At 42.2% G+C, this 21,279-nt stretch overlaps 1 protein-coding gene across 4 annotated transcripts in view; it reads left to right on the forward strand.

Annotated features, from left to right (window-relative positions):
- The first annotated feature begins 11,487 nt into the window (after positions 1-11,487).
- ZFHX4 (zinc finger homeobox 4) overlaps positions 11,488-21,279 on the forward strand; it is a 205,401-nt gene continuing 195,609 nt past the window's right edge. For 3 of the 4 annotated variants that reach the window (XM_005215522.5, XM_010812071.4, XM_025001711.2), the window contains exon 1: positions 11,488-12,158. The gene's annotated coding sequence lies outside the window, so the exon portion shown is untranslated. 4 annotated transcript variants of the gene reach the window in all.

Genomic DNA, 21,279 nt, shown 5'->3' on the forward strand with positions numbered 1-21,279 from the left:
TTACATAGTCACCTAGTGGTTACTATCTTGGCCACTTTAATATTATGCATCTAGATAGTTATAATCCAAGTAATTCCAATGCTACAGCATCCAGGTGATACAAGTAAATGCCTTCAACAGAGAAGAGCCCCTCATAGCAGATATCATTCACTAGTACCTGACTATGTAGATTCCTCAGGCTTTTAGTCTTAAAACACATTTCTATATAAAAAGAACCCACTTTAACTAGAAGGGTAGCCGTGATCTTTGTCCTGAAGTTGACAAGAAGCAGTAGACAAAAAGTTATCTGTAATTGTCAAGTGGACATATCCATTTCCTAATTCCTAGATAATTAAGGAGGATAAAACTATATATACCCCAATCACCTCCTTTCAAGATGATTAAACTCATGATACAGTGGAATCAAAGCAAGTTATGGAGGTGGGGGAGAATATAAGGGAATGGAGGGAGAAAAACCTTTTTCTCGGCTCCACAAAAGGTTGAGGGCCTAATTATTTTTAAGTATAATCCAACCAACCTCTTCTCATGCTTAGCTGCACTGAGTGACACTATTTGTGATGCCCAGTATGCTGAAACTGAGCAGGTTGCTGTCAGTTTAAAAATGACTATAATAAAAGTGACCATGAAGATGGATCTTGTGATTTTGCGTTTCTAATCAGTCATCTGTGAAGAACACTTTTGCTTTGATTCAGCATACTGGTGACAGCCATGATTGATAGTGCATGAGGATGAAAAAAGGTTATTAACTGTCTTCCTATTAGGCTCAATGTTTTACCCCTCTAGGTGCATCTCATAGTTTAAGTTAAAGTACTTACTCAGGTAAGGTCAAGAATGAACTCTATGGAGATGGTATCCATTCTGCTGAAAACGAGCAAGGCAATCTTGCGTTGAATTTTTTTTTTTTTTAATTTAGCACTTAAACTGCATTTAATTCCACCATTTTATTCATTAGCTAAAAAGACAAATTCTCCCTTTCCAAAAGCATCCACAGTGAAAACACTAAATGTACAGAAAATAGTTTTAATTGTAAGGATTTGAATATAGAGCTGACTAGCAACATGTGTGTGGCTTGTACATAAATCTATATTTAAACAGATGGTCATATACTGTATAGTCTGAGAGTATGTTTGAGGGTAAACACTAAATTCACTTATGATGACAAAATAAATATCTCTATAGTATATGCAAAAACTTATTTAATTGTAAATAATTTATATGTGGCAGAGGAAAAAATAATTTAAAAATTACCATTTCAAGGAAATGCAAAGGAACTAATAGAATATTTAGATATTTGTTTTCATTTAAGTGTAATGTATTAATTTATGAACTTCACCTTATTTTAATTTTTTAAATTAGAAATATTACAAATAAACATGTGAATGACAGTATCTGTCCATGTCTTTGACTAGCTTATACATGTTCAAATACAAATAGTCTTATAGAACCTAAGGTATTTAAAGTTGCCCCAAAAATAAATACATAAAGTTGTCCACTAACTAAGTATGCTATTTCATTAAGTGAAATAACAAAATTTTAAATGCTATATTTCCTGTACCCATTTATTCATACTGAAGCTAAAAATGTACTGAAAGGTTTTTGCGCATTTCATTGAACTTCTCTTTGAGAACATTTTAAATTTACAAGTTTGTTCCTGGAAGATAACAGATTAAATATATGCATTTTCACTTAAAATCATGGAATTATGTTTCTTCATACATTTCCCACTGTAAACACTCAGTACCTATCAAATGCAATGTGAATTGCAAAAATATTAAAGGATATCAATAACTTGGCACTGAGTTAACTACTTAAACTATAACCAAATTTCAGATCTGTGTGCTTGATGGTTCTTCATTGAACAACTCTGCAGAGTGGCATAGAATAAGAAAATGTTACCAGAATGCTATTAGAGTTTCACTGCAGGGGAAATCATATTATGTCCAAAAGTTTCCTCTAGCATATCATGACCTGCTTCTCCAATGTCAGTTATTATACCCATTTTGAGTCTGTAATAAATTATATGCTGAAAATGTACTGTTTTAATATTAGGATCCATCAACAATGAAATATAGAGAAAGTAAGGAAATGAAGTTCAAGATTTCATTGAATTTCTCTCTAGAGCCACAAAAATTGGCTCTGTCCTACTTTGCTTAATATTACAATTGCTGTTTTAAGAAACCTTTCCAGTCCTCTAGGATTTTATGCATGCCAAGGATAATTTAAATACTTACACACTTTAGAGCCTAAAAAAGTTTAGATGTTAGATCAATATGAAAACCGTTTATTTAGTGAATTGTGTTTATGTGAGGTGGACTTAAGGGTAGATTTTAGAATTCATACAGGATTTCCTCAATATTGCACAGGAACTTCATTATGAAATGGATTTCTCTTTCTGTCCTATCCAACTTCAACAGACAAAGGCGTGTTCTGAAACTTTGAAATCAATGATGAGATCAGTGATAGAGGGGCTTATATGGTTAATGATAACATACCATACAAATATTTGTTAAAGGTTTCACAGTGGAATTATAATGGAGAAAAAGTATGCTGTGTTTCTCAAAAACACTCTGTGCTTTTAAAATCAAAAAAAGAAAAACGTATTTTCAATCTATCTCATGTTAATTAACAAGTTGTCCTAAAGTATTAGCAAAAGTCCCATCTTATTCCGTCTGCTTACTTGGGAGTGTCTTAAGGAAAATGAGGAAATTACAAAGGCTAGGTAGGCCCAGGAGAAACGCTCAAATTTCCCAGTTAAGGCTCTGCTTTTTCTCTAGAGAACTGAGATCTAGAACATACATTACACACAGTCCACATTTTAGGAAAGAACAAGGAAAGGGCAGTTTCAGGTGAAGTGTAGGTCATTTCCAAGGCAATCGGCACAGCTGAAAGTGACGTTGAGTTTTTGCAGAATCCAACACTTCACAGACAGTAAAAGTTTAAACAGGTCACAGTTTCGTATATCCTTTTGGAACTCCAGAATGTTTCATTAATTTTGTCCAAGCAAGTGATAGAACTGGTGAAGAAAAATCCCATACCTTTGTGCAAACCCTTTAAATTTGATTCTGAGGCTACTGTGATTGGGTTTCAGGGAACACTGGGACACAAGGCATCTTTAGTTTACAATATCTAGGGCTACGATTACTTTTAGCTTGAAACTCTCTTGCGAAGCTCTTCCAATCTTACACGCATCTCTTCCCCCGCCCCCTCCTTTCCCTCCTCTTCTTCTAGACCTACAGGGTAGGGGTATGAATTGGGTGGTGCACATCTGTGTAGCCAGACCCTGGAGGCTGACAGCTGCGGTCCACTCCCAGACCGTGTACCTGAGCGTGGCGGCCACTCTGCTCTTCTGCCCAACCCACTCCTGCCTGCAGTGTTGCCGCTGTCACACCAGCCGGTGATTTGATAGGCTTGTCGGGTTGCCATGGTGTTGACTTCTTGCCTCTGAGGAGCTGCCCAATGACTGGAGGTCTGGGATTAAAGCGGGAAGAGGCAGCGGCCACAGCGAATTTCAGCGGCAGCTGCAGCAGCGAGAAACAAGAAGTGAGAGGACGAGGTCTTTGGACTGCGCTCCGCCCGCAGCCAGGGCTGCCGGGGACGGAAGGAGAGGAGGGGCGGGGTGGTGGGGGAGGCTGGAAGGATGACCACTCGAAGCCAGAGGATGCAAGTGAGGGGTTTGAGACGCTCTGAGGAATAACTCCTAAGTAACTGACACGCGTTGAGAGGGAAAATCGTCCGGAATTCGTTATCATTCACACAAGACATGACCCGGGCGGGTAGTGGTGGGACTGGGGTGTTAAAAGGGACTTAAGTGGGTGATACACTGCCCCCTTCAACCCCCACCCTTCAATTGGGAAATGAAGTCATTTGACAAATATAAAGAGGTGCTATCCGGAGAACTTTAAATCAGGATAACTAACTTAATCCTGAGAAGAGAAAGTGCAATTAGACGGCAACCAAGTAAAAGAAAATAGTAGCCCGGGGGATGGGGGGTACGGGAACGATGCTGGCGTGAGAGGTGGGATACAGAGAGTTGCGTGTGTGACGAACACCCCCAGACGGGAACTGTAAACTAGGAAATGAAAGGGAAAGAACCCGCTTCTGTTATAAATTAGGAGGTAGGTGAAGGTTACGCAAAGAAGAAAAGGGAAAGTAAAGCTGTTAAAAGAATAGAATCCCTTGGGAGTTGAACTTGCAATCTTCCCCTCTTCCCCCACCGTCCCCCACCTCCCCCCGCCCCCACCTCCCCCCCCCCCCGGCCCCCCGCGGCTCTCCAACCCAAGGGGAGAAGGAGGAGGAGAAAGAGAGTGCATTCTGGTGTGATGAGAACTCTCTGGAATGTCTGGAGGAGAGGATAGGAGTGCGAGGGTAAGAAGACCCGGGTGCTAAATTAAAACGGCAGGAGAGAGAAACGGGGGAGGGGTGGGGGAGGTAGGGAATATTCGGCGATTCACCGGAGGGACGAAGAGATGCAGAAGAGAGAGATGCCAGGAGAAGGAAAAAGAAGTGCAGAAGTTCAGACCTGTAGCGTAAAGGCACTCCTAGAGTCAGTAAGAGAGCAGTCGGAAAAAGGTGTGTGCAGCGGCAGGAGGGCGTGGGAAGGCCCCCTCTGTCAACCAGAGGCAGCAATCGCCAGGACTGAGACAGAAAGGACAGAGAGTTGCACAGACTCGGGCAGTGGCGCGAGCACCGCGGGGCAGCACCCGCGAGCTGGGACCAGGTGCCGCGCCGCCAGCACTCGGCTCGGGGCGACGCGGGGACTTCTCTGGCAGGAAGAAGAGCTGCTCGCTCAGTATGCCGGAGTCACGATTCACCGCAAGTCCCAAACCCACGTCTCACTAACTACTTTACAGCCACTTTCATTGATTTTCTTTAACAAATAAACATAATACCCGTTACAGCAACACTTCCTCTTGCTGCAGCCAGAATGCCAGAAGCTCTGATAGTTGCATTACTCCGGACAGCAGTTCTCCTAGCTCTAAATGAACTGTTTTCCTTCACTTAAAGGATCAGATGTGTGTAATGACCTTCAGGTTTGGGGCGTCCAGTCCTCTCCCCCCACCCTCCTCTATAGTTTGGGAATCACGTTTTAGTATGAGTAGAAGACAGGTTCAGATACAAGTTTCCAGATCTGGTAGAGCTCACTGACATTTGCATATTAATCTTTGCTAATAAAAAGTAACTCAATTTGGAAGGGAAACGCCGGTAAAGAAATTGATTCCTTTGCAACTGCAAGGAGATTAACGCTAGTCCGACAGCCACACCTAAACTACTCCCCTTGAGCTGTCTCTTAAAAATATTTCCTTTTAAAATAAAGAAAGTATTTATTTTAAAGTAGCCCCCCTCCAAGAGTGGTTTCTGCTCGAGGTTCTTCCATACATGTCAAAGGGTTGTTGAATTATTCATTATTGTAATTACTATCATCATTGTCATTATCCCTTTCCATGTGGAAATAATTTTATTATCGTAATTTGATATCTGAAGAATTTCCTGTTAGTCGTTTGATAATCATTTTTTTCTGCTGAAAAGAAAAGTTTTGTTTATAAATGAGATAGAGAAAATGTTTTAAATGCTTTGATGTTTGCTATAGATTTCCGTTTATCTAATCGATCGGAATGCCAATAAAATCGATTAAAGGTTTAGTGTTTTACAAACAACCATTTTGTGCTTTTTGATTTTACGTTCAGAATGATTTTAATAAAGCTAATGTTCTCCTTTAACAAACCCTTTAAAAAACCCAAACCTTTATCGTTTTTCTTTTATTATCAGAAATTGCCACTTAAAGTTCTTCTAATAGGAAAATTTTTAAAAATACAAGCAATGGCCGCAATGGTTTAAATTCCAACCTCTTGTTGTTCAAGGTATTTAAATAAAGCCCCTTAAAATCTTGGTGAATTATATGCGATCATTCAGTGATTGCGGAATATTAAATTAAACTTAGATAAATCCGCATTGAAGGAGGCAGCACCCAATCCTGAATTTATTTCCCATTTTCTCTAACAGCATCACTGCGCTCCTCTCTTTGCAATGACAATGTGCCAAATCTGGGCATTTTGAAAACATTTTCCATATGCTTTAACAGGGGACTGATAGACAAAGAAGAAAAGGAGATGATCTTTTTGCTCTGAGGTATATTTTCTTTAACCTTTTTCTGTTAGACTTTTACCGATAATTATTTTAAAGTAAAACTTGGAAAATCATTTAATGTTTTTTTTTTTTTTTTGCTTTCACCTTTTTTCCCTTTCTTGTAGTTTATTCCTAAAGTGGAATTTTGATTACAATATAATGTAAAGTTATCATTTCTATACCTTGACAAACAACATTTCTTTCAAAATCTTTGATTCATCTAGTTTGCTAGCTGCCTTTTGTAATTAAAGATGGATTTAATTATACATTTTATAACTTAGATCAGATGGGCTGTTTGTTTGCTGTAGGATTTAATGGTGCTTTTGTCTAATATTTAGGGATGTTTCCATACAGAGGTGGGTGGTGGCTTTTCTTTAGCTATAAAGATCTGGACCTTTTTTTTTTTTTTTTTTGCCTTAGAAATGTGGATGTTTGGATAACTGTAATGTCTTGTTTTAAAATAATTCTGTTTGGTGGCTGTAGTTAATATATTGTCTATACTGCATTTCACTGACTAAATGTAGATGTTTCAGGTTTAAAAAGATCACAACTGTATCTTCTATTCAGTGAAATCACAGTTATATTCTTTTTTTCCCTTGCTTGTCTGTCTTTTTCCATCTTCATCGTTGTCTGTTAGAGCTCTTCCCCAGACCGAACGTAAAATTTCGTTGGCTACTCTTGCTGGAAATATCTCCTTGTATTTTGAGAAGGGTGTGTTTGTGACCCTGGATGGTGTGAGTGTGCAAGTGTGTGGGAATGGGGGGGGGGGCAGTGGTGGTCAGGAGTTCTCATTCATTTGCATAAGAGCTATAGAAGTGCTTGTGAAGTTGGTGAAGTGCTATTGTTTGGGAACAGACCTGTCTGATTTTGTTTATAAACACTGGGCTGGTTGCCTAGAGGGAAAGGAGGTCACAGCACTGTCTGAGCCCTGACCTCTGGAAGGCCAGAGGGCGTCTTGACTTTTCTCTTGTCTTTCCTTTCTCCCCTCGCTTAATTCTTCCCTCAGACCCTCCATAACCCCTCTCCCCTCCCCATACCTTACCTTACCTGTGTCTAACATAATGACCCCCTGTACACGTGAGCGCACATGCACACACACACACACACACAAAACCGGGTCAGAATCTCCGGGGTGAGGGGAGATAAAACCGATTTACTTCAAAGTTAAAGCAAATACTGGACTTAAGTATAGAAAGGGAGACATATACGGGAATATGGAAATACAGAGATAGAACCCAGGAGTAGGAGGGGTCATTTTTATGTTAAAAAAAAAAAAAAGAAGGCTATAGGGAAGAACCAGGTTGGGGGAGGGGAGAGAATCAGTGAAGGAGGGATTTAACTGCCCACAAATATTACACACACACACTCACAATGCTTTTCCTCTTTAAATGTCATTTTATCTAGTTTACTCTCACCATCAAAGAGAGTGTCCATTCTGAATGTTAGTTCAAATTCTCTTTCCTCCCTTTTGTGAATTCTCAAGGAAAACTACTTTTTTTCATGGTAATGAGAAGTGGCTTTCCCACACAATTTCTTCAGTTATTCCACTGGAAATATAATGTTCGTGACACTTTCCCCAATATGCCTTGCACTTTCCGATTCACTGTCAACTTCACTATCTCCCCGTTACGTATATACCACCTCCCCCCCAACACACACACACCTCTTCACTCAAACAAAATGACAGACATTGGTATCAGGTTTAAGTGTGTCTTGGAAAGAAGTTGCTGAGTTAAACAAAAATGTTAGTTAACAGACTGCCTTTGTTAAATAGCCCCTGGGTGGAGAAGACCCAACACAAAGAGGGAAGGAGGAGGGGGGCTGAGGATCTGAAAGTGTCTGTGGTGATATAAAGAGTTCCTAACGCTGAAATCACTTGTAATACCTCGTTTCAAACTGAGCTCATCTATAGACCCCGTAAGCGCGGTCAAAAGACTGGGAACCTTTTCCCCTTGGGCTGGGGCTGGTCTGGGACTGGAAGACTTAAGGAAGAGGGAGGTGGGGTATTTATTAGAGACTTGGCCAGAGCAGGGCGGGGGAAGTGGGGAATAGACAGCTAAAGACTCATCAAACCGATGGGAAAGCCCAGAGTATCCGCCGCAGAGATTTGGGAAATAAAATACGCCGAGAAAGTGGAAATTACCTTTTGTCTCCATGTTAATTACTCCTTGCTGCCAACACTCCACACCCAACCACCTGGTAGCCCTCTTGGGTGCTCCCTCAGCTCGGCACCCGGGGTCAGGGTCCGAGGGCTCAGCCTGGGGCTGGGCTCGCCGGGGGCAGCCCTGGGGAAAGTGCAGAAGAGGGTCTGGGCAAAGTTCTAGGTGCGGCAGGCAAACCTCGGCTCGTTTCACTTTGGAATCAAAAGTAGCCCAGCGTTCTGTGAGGGCGGCGGCGGGTTCGCGCAGAGTTTAGGGACAGCGGGATGATGGGGGTGGGAGTGGGGGTGCAGGGTCAAAGGTGGACGGCCAGGAGTCCGCAGGGACTCGAGCGGAGCAGCTGGGTTTCCCGGAGCCGGGGGCCGAGGACGAGGGCGCCGGGGGCAGCGGCCCAGCCGGGTCGAGCCTGGCGGAACGCGCCCGCGCCCCGGAGCAGCCCGCGGGCTGGGCTCGAGCTCGCCCGCCTTGCCGCGCCCCTGCCCGCGGTGCCGCGCTCCGCGCCTCCGGGCCCACCCCTCGCAGACCTGCGGCCGCGGCTCCCAGCTCCCCTCCGCGCTCTCCAAGGCCGAGCCCTGGAGGAAACTCTTGACTCTGTGCTAGTTCCTCTCTGCCCCTTCCCTTCAGCCCATTAACCCCCGACCCTCACCCCAGCCTGTCTTCTTAGGAAAGAGGTGAAAGAGGACCAGGAAGAGATGATTCAAAAGAAACACACACACACACACACACACACACACACACACACACACACGGAGGGGGAATACTCCTAGCAGAAGAGATTGCAAAAGTGGGCGCCCCTCTTACAAATCCTTCTTCCTTTTGTTTTCTTACTTAGATTTCAATAACCAGCCCCCCCCCCCCAACGCGCGCGCGCGCGCACACACACACACACACACACCAGCTGTATTTTTCAATACAGAAGGGATGCGGGCACAGAAGAGAAATAGCCACCAAATTTTTAAAAATGCTTTTCCTTATTTGACGTTTGGTGTTTTGACATTAATGACATTAATATTATTGATGGTGTTTCGGGCGGGGGGAGGCAAAAGAAATAAAGGAGAACTTGAAAACGAAATGATCATCATTTCCCTATTCTTCCATGCCAGAAATAGACCCCTTTCTTCACCTGAGCTGAAACAGACTTATTGTTCTCAGGTGTTTCCTTCATCATAGGCATTTACCCGTCTGAAATCTCAGGAAATGGTTTTTCCATCAGTGAGCTTGTACATGGAACCCTCTCCCGCGAAGGGCTTGATCTTTTCTGATTTGAACCTGAAAGTTTCCCTGCCTTCATTTCCCCTTAGCCTCTTTAAAATCCCCCACCCTCTTCCCCATACACGCACCTCAAATAGTTTTTAAAGCCAGAATTTTTGCTCTCTGGGGTGTTTTTCGATAAACAGTAACGCTACATAAACACCTTCTTCACTTGTAAGTTGCAGAGAATTTAAATTTTACTCTCCTGGGTATGTAGATTTCCTAAGGCACATGGATAAACCCCACTGAGGCGCAATCAGACACCCACTAGCAGACTCCTGAGAGAGTTGCCATGTAAAGGTGGGGCTGTAAACAAAGTAACTCCGAAATTTTAGGAAGCCATCCACTCTGGGCAGATTTCTTCCGAAACAAGTTTGAAATGGAAGGAAGTCTTTGGAGAAGTAGATAGTTTTCCTTCTGTTAACGTTTAGTAGTACTGGTTTCTAACACACTAGTACATGTACCGACTCTAGATTCCTAAGGTGGGAGATTTTTTTCTCTCTCTTTCTCTCTTAATAAAGACCATATCTAGGGTTTAGTCTCCACTCCAAGCCTCTGCACTTTCATTGTAACCTTAACCAGCTGCTGTAGGCAACCAGCTTTCCTGATCTGGGCCTAAGTCTGAGCTTTTGACGCCTGTGCTTTTATCCTCCCAGGTGTTTTGTTTGGTTTTTTAAATCCCATTTGCATCAGTCTTAGGATTTTCCAAATGTTCCCTGATAACACAAGGTTTCGGGCCCAGAAAGATGCATGTTTGCAGGCTCTGTTGTTTCTAGTGCTTGCGCAATAAACCTTTCAGTTGGTATTTCCTAGATTTGGTGCTTAAGGCCTAAGACAAGGTTTTGAAGCAGATCCTGGCCATCCAGAACTTCAAAGGCCTGTCAGCTCCAAAGGAGCTGATGCCTCACCTGTCCAGGAAGCTGGCCATTGCAAGTATTTCCTGTTCTTTGCTTGTTTGATTTGTTACTCTCACCTTCTCTCTAGAATTCCTATTTTTGAAATATTGCATAGATGGTATCTACTTGTAACCTGTGGTGTGGCGGTGTATCGAGATGCTATCTTTGAGTAGCAACGGATATATATAGAGAGAGATATATATTCCATATTCAGTAGGGGGTATTTAAAAGTATGTCTATTCCTAGTTTTAGTTAATTATCTTTTAATGAAAGTGTCACTCATATTCACATCTGTAATATTGGAAAGAGATAATTAGATTTTCAAATGAGAATCAGCCACCTTAAATTTTGCACCAGAAAATACCAAGTATATTTCATTCTAATGAGATCTGTAGTGGGGTTTTAAAATTCATCATAATGTGCTTCAAGAAAGATAATTCAACAGACTCACAAGATGAAAGGTTTTTTTCCTAAGTCTTCTTAAAGCTATTACATTGAACTTATGCAATTCTGATAAAATATTCAAAAATATTACATAAAGGCTAGCATCAAGACCCTCATGAACACCCTTGCAACCAGCACTTATCCTCATTTGAAAGTTTACTTTGACTAAACTAACCCCTTCCATCTTCCATGCCCTGGGTTTTCTCTCCTACATGTTGCCAGCGAAAGATAAAGTGTTTAAATTGAGTGTCTACAGATCCTGGGTGCAATCCCGCCTTTTGAAATAGGCAGGGCAGAGCGGTGTTTGCACACAGCCCGGCACCCTTTATTTACATATATCTGCATATTTGCTCAGGACCCTGCATTTCGCCATTAAAGTGCTTTCCTGGACGTAGCAGAAGTAACTCAGCAGAGAAAACCTTTCCAGTGCCCTCACTCTCCTATTGCTGCTTAAAGCTCCCTAGTAAACACATCTCTGGTCCAATAATAATTACTTTGCCTCATTAAAATGAGAAAAAAAAATTTTTTTTTCGGAGTGTTTAAAGGGCACGGCTTGGGAGGTATTTGTGTTTTATTTTCTCCCCCTCCTTCCTGAGTGAGTGTGTGTGTGTGTGTGTGTGTGTGTGTCTAATGAAGTTTGGGAGTCGCGCGCACAGGGGCGCGTGGGGTGCGAGCCCCGGAGGTCCCCAGTCCCTGCCCTCTCCGTGGTCGCCGCGTCCCGGGCTCCCGCCGCAGCGCTCCGAGCTTCGGAAGCCGCGAGGCTCTGGGGCTGCTCCGAGTCCGGGCTGCGCGTCATTTGCAGTCTGGGGAATGTTGATCACCTCACTAATTACACCTCTCTCTCCCCCCCGCTCCCTCTCCCTCTCCCTCGCTCTCCTCTCTCATTCCCAGAGTGCATATCGGGAATAGACACACAAAGACATGCGCACTCAACTTAATCAGCCATTTTTTTTAAACAGGGCTAAAACGATAATAATTAGCAGAATAAAGACATATCGGATTTTCATTTCCTTTCCTCCTTTTCCCAACCCCTTCACAACCAAACAGCGAGACCGCGGTCGGCACATGCTTTAACTCCTCCCGGATCCCCGAGGACCGCTCCATGCCCCCCACTTTCTGCTCCAGCGTTTTGATTTTCACCCAATAAAGTTCGAGGATTATTTTTTTATTTTATTTTTTTTTAATGAACCCTCTCGTTTTACTTGGATGTGATCAGCTGTAAGTAAAATAAAAGCAAAACAAAAAAGAGGCGAAGATCGAGTAGGAACTGCAGGGGAAATGGAAAGTAAGTTTTTTCTTTAACTTTTATTGAGTAGTTTGTGTTAAATTTAGGTCGAGTATCGATTATCTTTCCAGCCTGATCTTGCACAATCTTTTGATATTTCGCTCCCTCTCTCTCCCTCTCCGCCTCTCTCCCTCTCTGCCCCCGGCTCGCTCGCTCTCGCTCGCTCTCGCTCACATCCCCTCAGCCCGACCATCTCTTCCGCTCTGCCCCCCTTTGCTATCTCTTCCCCCCCCTCTTTTTTTTTGGCTCCAGGATTTGCTCCGCGGAGGGAGGGAGGGGGCACTGAAGGATCTGATTTTCCACTTTCTTGCGGGGAGCGGGGGGGCGGGATGCGTTTTTCGGGATTTAACTTTTGGATTAAGTGGCGGATCATCCACGTTTGGCCGAGCAGTTTTCTCTCCTTTTGCCTGTCTTTTCGGGTTCTGTCTCCACTGCGAGCCCGGGGCTTTCTCGAGGCGCGGGGAAGCTGTCAGCTCCGCGTCGGCGCGGACATTGCCGGCGGGGTGGGGGGGAGGCGCACCCCCGCGCCCGGGTCGGGATGCCCCCTTCCTTCGCACCCCTCCTCCGAAAGTTTGGAAGGTGATCGGTGGGGGCTCGGAGCCCATCTCTCCCTGTTCCCCTGCCCTCCCGTTCAGCCTCGATTTTCTCCTCCTCTCATCATCCACCGTTCCCTGGCTCAAGTTCCGCGAAGGGCGCTCGGTGCGCGGAGGCCGGGTGCTCAAGTGCGCCCTAGGGCAGGGGGTTCCGAGAGGCTGGGGCGAGTGCCGGGGCTGCAGGTAGACGCCTGCCCGCCTGAGCGCGAGGCGGCGCGGACCCGGGCGCCGGAGGACGCCGGGCAGTTCCGTTAGGAGGCAGGATCGCCGGGCCTCGGGGCCGGGAACCCGCGAGGCGGCCGCAGCTCTCTCCCGGCGCTTTCGCCGCCGGTTGTGCCTTAGACCGGAGGACAGCTGCCCGAGGCCGGGAGTCAAGAATCTGGGGTTGTTTTTGTTTTTTTTTTTTGGCAAAGGGCAAAGGGTGTGTGTATGTGTGTGTGTGTGTGTGTGTGTGTGTGTGTTTATGGTTGGGAGAGCTGTGGCCGGTTGTGAGAACTGATTTATTCCCCGGTACCCCCGCCCCTCACGCCCCCCGAAAGGGGTTCCAGGTCTACAAACGAACTTCACCTTCTTCGCCTCTCCGGGCATCAAGTGCGCCTTCCGGCCCGGAGCAGCTAAAGGAAGAGGGGCTGGAATGCGTCGGGTCTCGCCTTCCTTCTACTTCTATCTCGTTCCCCCCTCCCTCCCAGGCTTTCTGCTCTTTTCGATCGGAAAAATAATAATAATAAAATTTCTCCTGGAATTGGATAAAGTTTCTCTGCCGATACCCAAGTTCCAGAGGAATCCCCACCCTGTCCCCCTCCCCCCCGCCACCCCCGCCCCAGCCCCGAGGACGGTGCACTGGTTTGTATTTCTTTTGTTACCTGCGATCCGGGCGGGGGGCTCCTTTCGGCCGCTCGGGCTGGGGTCCGGCACAGAGCGGAGGCTCGGGCGGGCGCCTTTGGCCGCGACTCCTCGCTCCCGCGCGGTTGTGGTGAGGTCTTAGCTACCGTTCGGTGAGACACCCTCCTTGTAGGTACCAGAGGTTCAGATCGCGAACACGGATCTCCCCCCCCCCCCAACCACACACACACCCCGACCCCTGCACACACACAGACACACACACTCACACTCAACACACTCACAGACACCCATATTCTCCCTACTCCCCCCACCTCCAGCCCCCACCTCGCCTTTCCCCTCCCCCCTTCCAAAAAAAGCACACACACACAACAACAACAGCCCCCCCAAACCAAACAAAAACCCAAAGACAAGTTCACTGGCGGAAGATGGTGGATTGACACTGACTCAGACAGAGGCAGGTTCACCAGGAAATCTGGCGGTCCCGATTTCTGACAGTTGCATTTCCTCTCCTTGAGTCCTCCCCCCCCCCTTTTTTTTTTATTAACTCTGTTCCATGTTTAATCAAGGATCATGTAGATGGCAAAAGGAGAGACAGAGAGAAGGGAGAGAGGAAGAGAGAGGAGAGAGAGACAAGAGACAGAAGGAGGGCTTTTTTTTTTTTTTTTTTTTATTGTGTTCTCCTGGATTTTCAGTGGCTTGATCCCTATAAACGTGGAGTGGTTAAAGCTCATATGTAGTATTATATTTTTAGTTGGGTGGATGGATGGAAGAGTCAGGGAGAGGCTGCGGCTGCCGCTGCCTTTTCGGGTGTTGCTTAGATTAAGGCTGAGACTTGGCTGCGATTGGGACGCGACAGTGACACGGGCATCGATCGCTTCCATTGAGAGCAATGCAAAAACACAGCCCGGGTATGTAACACTCTCGGTGCCATCAACACTTGTTTTACTTTATATTTACTGGCAAAACTGACAGAGCAAGCTCAGACTTTCTCTCTTTCTTTCTCCCCCCCCCCTCTTTTCTCTTTTCTAACTGAAGAATACAAACAATTGGGTCTAGAAGTTGTTGGAAAGGATGCTTTAAATACAACAGAAAGGAGAGATTGGGATTATTTCACTATCTCTGTGACTGATTGTGTTTTAGAGTTTTTCTTCTCTACAGAGGAGCATGTTAAAGAAAAGGAAGGTTTTCTTTTTTCTTTCCTCTTCTTGAAAAAAAAAAAATCCTTGAGGGAATATTTGATAGTTTTCAACGTTTGCGGTTTCAATCAGCAGGAAGGCACACAAAAATAAAAGATGGCTAGCCAGCTGTTTTAACCTCTTGCACCTGGCTTCAGTGTGGGGATCATAAGGTTTATACAAGTTAGTTGTTTTTTTTTTTTTTTTTTGAAAAAAAGATTCTAATATTTATGGCATAAACTGGAAAGAGAGTATCACTGTGTATTTATTCAGTAGCTGGTTGCTTTTGGATTTAAAAAGTAAACTCATATTTAAGTGTTTTCATTTTTATGGCAATGAAGATAGAGTCAATGAAATATGGGGGAAATACCATAAATCTGAAAAGTGAAATGTACCTAAGGAACAAAGAAAGGTCAGGTAAACCAGCTGTGTAAGTCAAAGCAATAGTACCAATTGTAGAGTAAGCAGGGAGAGTGGACTCCAGGTCTAGGAAGTGAAAGTTGCCACTTAAAGTTAAAAATGAAGGAAACATGTTCAGCCTTATTGTAATTTTTTGCAGTTTTTAGCAGATGAGTCCAGATCTGCTCATTAATTTTGAGCTAGTTGGATTATTTTAAAAGATGCTGCACCAGCAAAGGAAAACATAAAGGAGGCTGAGAAAATCGCTGTTTAATATTGCAGAATTTACTGCTTCCATTCTGACCATGAGCCTAAATTTACACAATGAAATTTGATTATCTCTAATAACAATATTAGATCCTGCACTGGATGGATGAGAATTGAGGTGGTTTTGTTGATTGCAAGGGTTTAATGTTGCATTTCAGAATCTGATGTGGTTTGGCCTCCCTTCCATTAACTGGAAAACCCCTGAGGTTTTACAATTATTTCTTAAAGATAATACATTTAAGATTGCATTGGTAGGCTGAAGAAAAGTCATAAAGGCAAGAAGGGAAGCCCTTAATAACTCTTGAGATTCAGACATGTTCAGCAGTTAGATTGGCTCTGACTTCACCAAGGGTCGACAATGTGTCATTTCCACGAAGCCAAATTGCCCTCTGCCTATATGATATTAATGTGCAAATCAATATTTCAGGGATTAAATTTCCCTTCTTCATTTTTTATGGTTTCTACCTCAATAAGTCTCAAGTCTATTAGAAGAGGCTGGATGATTTAAAATCTTTCACTGCAGAATGGCTTGTCGTCGTAGCCTTGTTTCACTAGACCATTTTAGGAATTTTGTTATAAAGACTAAGGGCATCCTAAGTAAGTTGCTAGGCAATGTAGAGGCAGGCTCCATAGCCTAAAGTCCTTGTTCAATTAAGAGCTAAGAAGTATTGGAAATACAATATATATGTTTATGTACTATATGTGTATATGCACACATACATTCTGCTGCTTTAAAAATATTATGTTAATCACCTATTGATTAATTTCAAAATCAATTGAAGTTCCTTTCTTATTAGTGACTTGTTCAGCATTCTTGAAGACTGTGTTAATTTTCTTAAAGAGTGTACATGGATTAGCTTGGTTGTGAAGGTCTTCGGGAGGGATTTTCATCTAGCAATATTTTCCCTAAGAAATATTTCTAGAAACCATTGTTGTGAGAGTAATAACCAAGTATTGTCATCTATCGTTGTCATGGCTATCATGGCATTTTGGGGCTGAGAGATTTAGCTGCTATCTGTTGAAAGAGGCCTTCTTCCATTCACTTAATGTTAGTTCCTAACACTTAGTAGGCTTGATGTTTCTTTTAACCCTCTTGGAGAAGCACTACTATAAAAGAAAATATGTGATTTGATGAGAAATAATACAAAGCAGTAATTTGGGAGGTCAGAATAAAAGATTGTGACTTTATCACATAATCTTGGGAAGGCCTACTGTCTATCATTTGGTGGTGTTTTATAGTCTAAAACCATCTGGACCAAGTTCCGCACAGCTGCACGAATTTCATATGTGATAGAACATTTTTTCCATTCAGTGTGAAATGTTCCTTCCTAAAACACGTACACCAGACTCGCTTAATTTAGTCTGTTAAAAGAAATGCACATGAAAAAGGACAAAAGGCTCTTTAATCTCTGCAAGCTGTTTGTTTTTCTTCAAGATTCCTGTCTGTTTGGGTTTGAAAAGTCATGTTTATTGAGGAGATGATTCTGAGGTGTGACATTAAAATAATATATGATTTTTGGACTGGTGGCCACGCTCCTGCTTCATTTGCAGAACTACTTTTTATGCCTGTCAAAACACAGAGTTAATCTATCCTTATTTACAATTAATCTCAATAAAATTAATCTTAACTATGCTTTATTCAGTGGCTTAAAATATCTAATTATATTCAATTAACTGCTGTCATAGTAATTAACATTGCTTAATTGCCTCTGCATATATTTATGTAAAGCTCATTAGGTGCTGCTGGCTCCTTTTTCCTTTTCTACTTGCTATTTTTGCTGTTGTCAAATCATTTTCATCTCCCAGTGTTCAACAATGTCAGTGACAGCAAATGCTTCCTTCACATTTTTCTTGAAATGAGTGTTATTACTTACCTATGAGTAGATACTAGTTATGAGTCTCTAAAGATGAATCCACTCCCCTCACCCCCAACCCTTCAATCACTGTTCCCTTATCCCTGGTCCCTAGCACACTCACAAAATATTTTCTGTCATTGTTGCTAGAAATATGAGAAGCCAGGTTAAGCTTTGTGTTTATAAATGAGGAGCCTTTCTGTGTCTGCCTAGGGGCTGTACCCATAGGCAGAGTTGTGTTGTTTTTTTTTTTTCCCTCTAAAACCTTTCTAAGGGTTAAAGACTTGGCCAAGGTTCAAACTGAAAATCACCCAGGGAAAGTGCATGTGAATATGTACAAGTTTCATGTAATTAGTGCTTAATTATATTAACATATGCAAATTGTCAACTTAGAAGCTTGTTGAGCTGGCAAAGATCAGCTAGGCACAATTGCTGTATTGTTCTGAAACAATAATGGATTTCAAGTTGGATTGTGGAAACACATAACTAGCTATCTAATTTAACTCATACCATGGTGAAATTTCATTAGTCTCCATGGAGACTGGTTTAATTGTGCTGACTAATGTTCTGGGCTGCAGAATGTCCTAAAAAGAAAGCGTTGTTTGCCTAATCCACCTTACAATGACACTTGTTTGTACATGTTTCCCTTGTGTGAGAATTTGCATATGCAAATAAATAGTTTCTCTGCTCCATTTGTCATGGCTGTTCATTACCCATGAAGAGGACATTGTTACTAGGCTGTGACTGAGTCTCCCAAGACAGGCTAGTGTCAACCAGTCCAGCTACATTCTTTCATAATTTGTTTCTGATTAATAGACCAGAGTGAGTCTCCGTGTCTTTGGGCATCTGCAATGGGAGGTCAGTTCTGTCACAGAAAAGAGTTTCTGCAGTAACTGAAGGACTTTTTCTTCTTGTGATTCTTCCCCTTTTCCCGCTCATTGGTTCACATAATCATATTTAAAATAACGTATTCTTACTCTAAGAATGCCTCTACTAATAATCTCTAGTTTCCTAAAGCAAAAAGATAGGAAAAGAAAGGAAATTCTGTTATTGGAATATTAATCCTGTTTTTGACAGAAAGGTAAACTGATATAATTGCTTTTCAGTTGAAGGAATGGGGGTTTATACAAGTGTGAAAGCATCGGAAAAGGATTAGCATTTTTTTGCATAATGAAAAGCTCTATTGAATAGGGTTCTGAATGGCTGACTGAATGACCGAGATGAAAAGAAGATGAAAATGCAAGCTCCTCTTTCTTTATGCCTATGCTCTGCTCGCTCTAAAGTTATGTTTGTCCAAGACTAGAAAAAACAAGCAGGGGCTCAGATTTCAGCAACTTTATAAGATGCCCTGAGTTTTCATCATCACTGGGAAGTAATATGTATGACAATAGTGTAGCTAGAGAATGATAAACAGAGGTTTGTATATAGAAGAGTTTTCAGAAACATATTAGGCTAGCCAAATATTGACTATTGGGTATCAAGAATTCCCAGCACTTTGCTGGCAAAAAGGTATTTCAGAAGAGGCCAGCAATATGGTGTGCATATCTCATTTAGTTACTTCTGCCCCTTCCCTCCACCTATCTGCTGTAAATAGTTGTTTCAGCTGGTAGAACACTTCACTTGGGAAAGAGTTGTGTGTTCTGATTTTTTGGCAATGTTGTGTTTTAAGTGGCCTGTCAGCTTTGGGGGCTGGGGTGGGCTGGTAGACCAGGATACAGAGTTATTGTCTTAGGATTTAATTCATCTTCATGTTGCTTTGTAGGTGTATCATGTATTTCATTTTGAGGTAAGTCTTTTCTAATGTGTCTGAGTACTCTTGGAAATATTTGCAGTAGGGTTTTCCCTTGTTACTAGTTAGGGCTGTAACTGGTTATCAGTTGACAACGTAATCAGGGCTCTTAATGATGTTTCTTCAACCATAATTAGGGCAGCTAAAATACTGTAAGTGTTAAGACACTTTCAAAGGTGGGAATTGGCTCTTTTGTACATATGTAAATCAACTGCAGTGTGAATAATTATTTATATATATACATTATAAACAAACTCTTTCCGGTTTGGGGGTCACCACAAATGAGCTATTGAAGGCTGCCCCAGAGTAGGATTGAAAGAGTCAGCCAGATATTAAGTTAAATTGTTTTGTTACTAGATTGTAGAACTTCTATTTGCCTCATCACTTTAACGGTTCAGTTGCTGAGGTACTATTAAGATGGTTACATGGAAACTTGGGAAATCAGAAGTGTTTTCACGTAAATTAAAGTATAAGGGTTGCCTCTTGAGTACAAAACATTGTAAGGGAAAAGTGTTTGATCTCTGTTATATAAAGTCACCAAAATTCTTTACTAGAGCCCTTTAAAAAATTTGTCAAGAAATTCTGGATTGTTTCAGAAACTTTTATGGTTAACTTTATGGATATGCTTGCAAAAAGTCTTAAAAGAACAAAAAAATCCACATGGAGGCTATTCTTTTACATGTAGCAGGGCTTATTAAGGTATTTCCATAAGAAAAATGTGTTAATTTAAAAAATAAATTCATTTATATTTTAAGACATTGTTAACCAAGCACCATGTGTTGTAACTGGCAGCTTTCCAGTCACCATGAAGTGGATCACACATGGGTTAATAGTAGCTTATGTGATGTCTGCATTCTTAGGAAATGGGCAAAAACCCAGGGTATTCTGATATCAAGATTTTTAGGAATCAGACAGAAAGCAGAATATATGTTTATATGTGAACAGATGGACACATGTGAGAACTAGAAGTGCACAGTTTCTCTTGGCACTTGTTTTACTTATCCTGATGATATAACCAAGATCTTAGTGCACTCACAGTCTTTGATGGCTAAGGACAAAATGGTCTTTTAATGAGGGCTCAATGGCATTATTTTCTTGCATACGGATTGTTCCCCGTGTGATCTTGGGGGATTTGATGTTCTGTTAATTCCCTAGTTTCAGAGGTTCACAAGTTGCCTTGAAAGTTTGATATGGTTTCATGTTTGACATACAATCCTCAGTTCAGGAATGGCCGCTCCCCACTTCTCCTTACACTTTTCAAGGCTTGTAAGTGAAATAAAATATTTGCCATTTGGAGGCACTTTTGAACGTATGCACACAACTTAAAAATGGCTCTGATACTAAAGTCGTATTTGGCAAGCCGCTTATCTCTGATATAATTAGATACTTTAACATTCTAGAGATTGAGAAAATAAACAAATATAATTTAAGAATCTGGGCAGCTTGACTTAGTTAATATGTCATAACGCCCTGAGTAGGTGTTTTAGTCATTCAGGCCAGGGGTTCACACACTATCGTCATATATTTAGATGATTGATCAGTTCTAATGTTTGCTTGTCCTGGGGAGGCGACAGTGCACAGTTGATAATTTTTGAATGGTATGCATTATAGCACGCACCTCTAGGATGAAGTTTATAGGTTCCATTGTGTCCTAGCTGTAAAAACAGAAAGCATTCTGCAAGCATTTACTCAGATCTAAATCATTTTAACCAGGGAAAATTGACTTTTGGGTTAAAATATGCATTTTATAACTGTCCATAAAATTCTTTTCCTTCACTGTAAAGAAGAAAGGAAATCCATAGCTTCAACAATGTTAAAATGCAAAAACATATGAGCTGGTGTATGCCACCTGGTTGTATTGTTAATAACAAAACAAAACTTTCTAAGAAGGAAGCCCATAAAGAATCGTAAAATTTGCCTGATTGGAAGGATAAATTGAAGAGGCCCAATCGTTTCCCAAAGTACCTTCATTAAACCTGAAAGGCTTTATTAATGTAGATTTTCTACAGTATAGTTCATAGTACTTTTCTCCCATACATTTAGGAATAAAGCAATTCATATGTAAAATTTCCTGGGCCCAGAAATGAACCGAGAGTGAGTCATCCTTTTTGGTTTAATAGATACAAACTAGGAGTATAGACATCACATGCACGCACGCACGCGCACACGCACACACACACACACACATATACACGTCTATGC

This window comes from Bos taurus, chromosome 14 (assembly GCF_002263795.3).
Source record: "Bos taurus isolate L1 Dominette 01449 registration number 42190680 breed Hereford chromosome 14, ARS-UCD2.0, whole genome shotgun sequence".
NCBI classification, from domain to species: Eukaryota; Metazoa; Chordata; class Mammalia; order Artiodactyla; family Bovidae; genus Bos; species Bos taurus.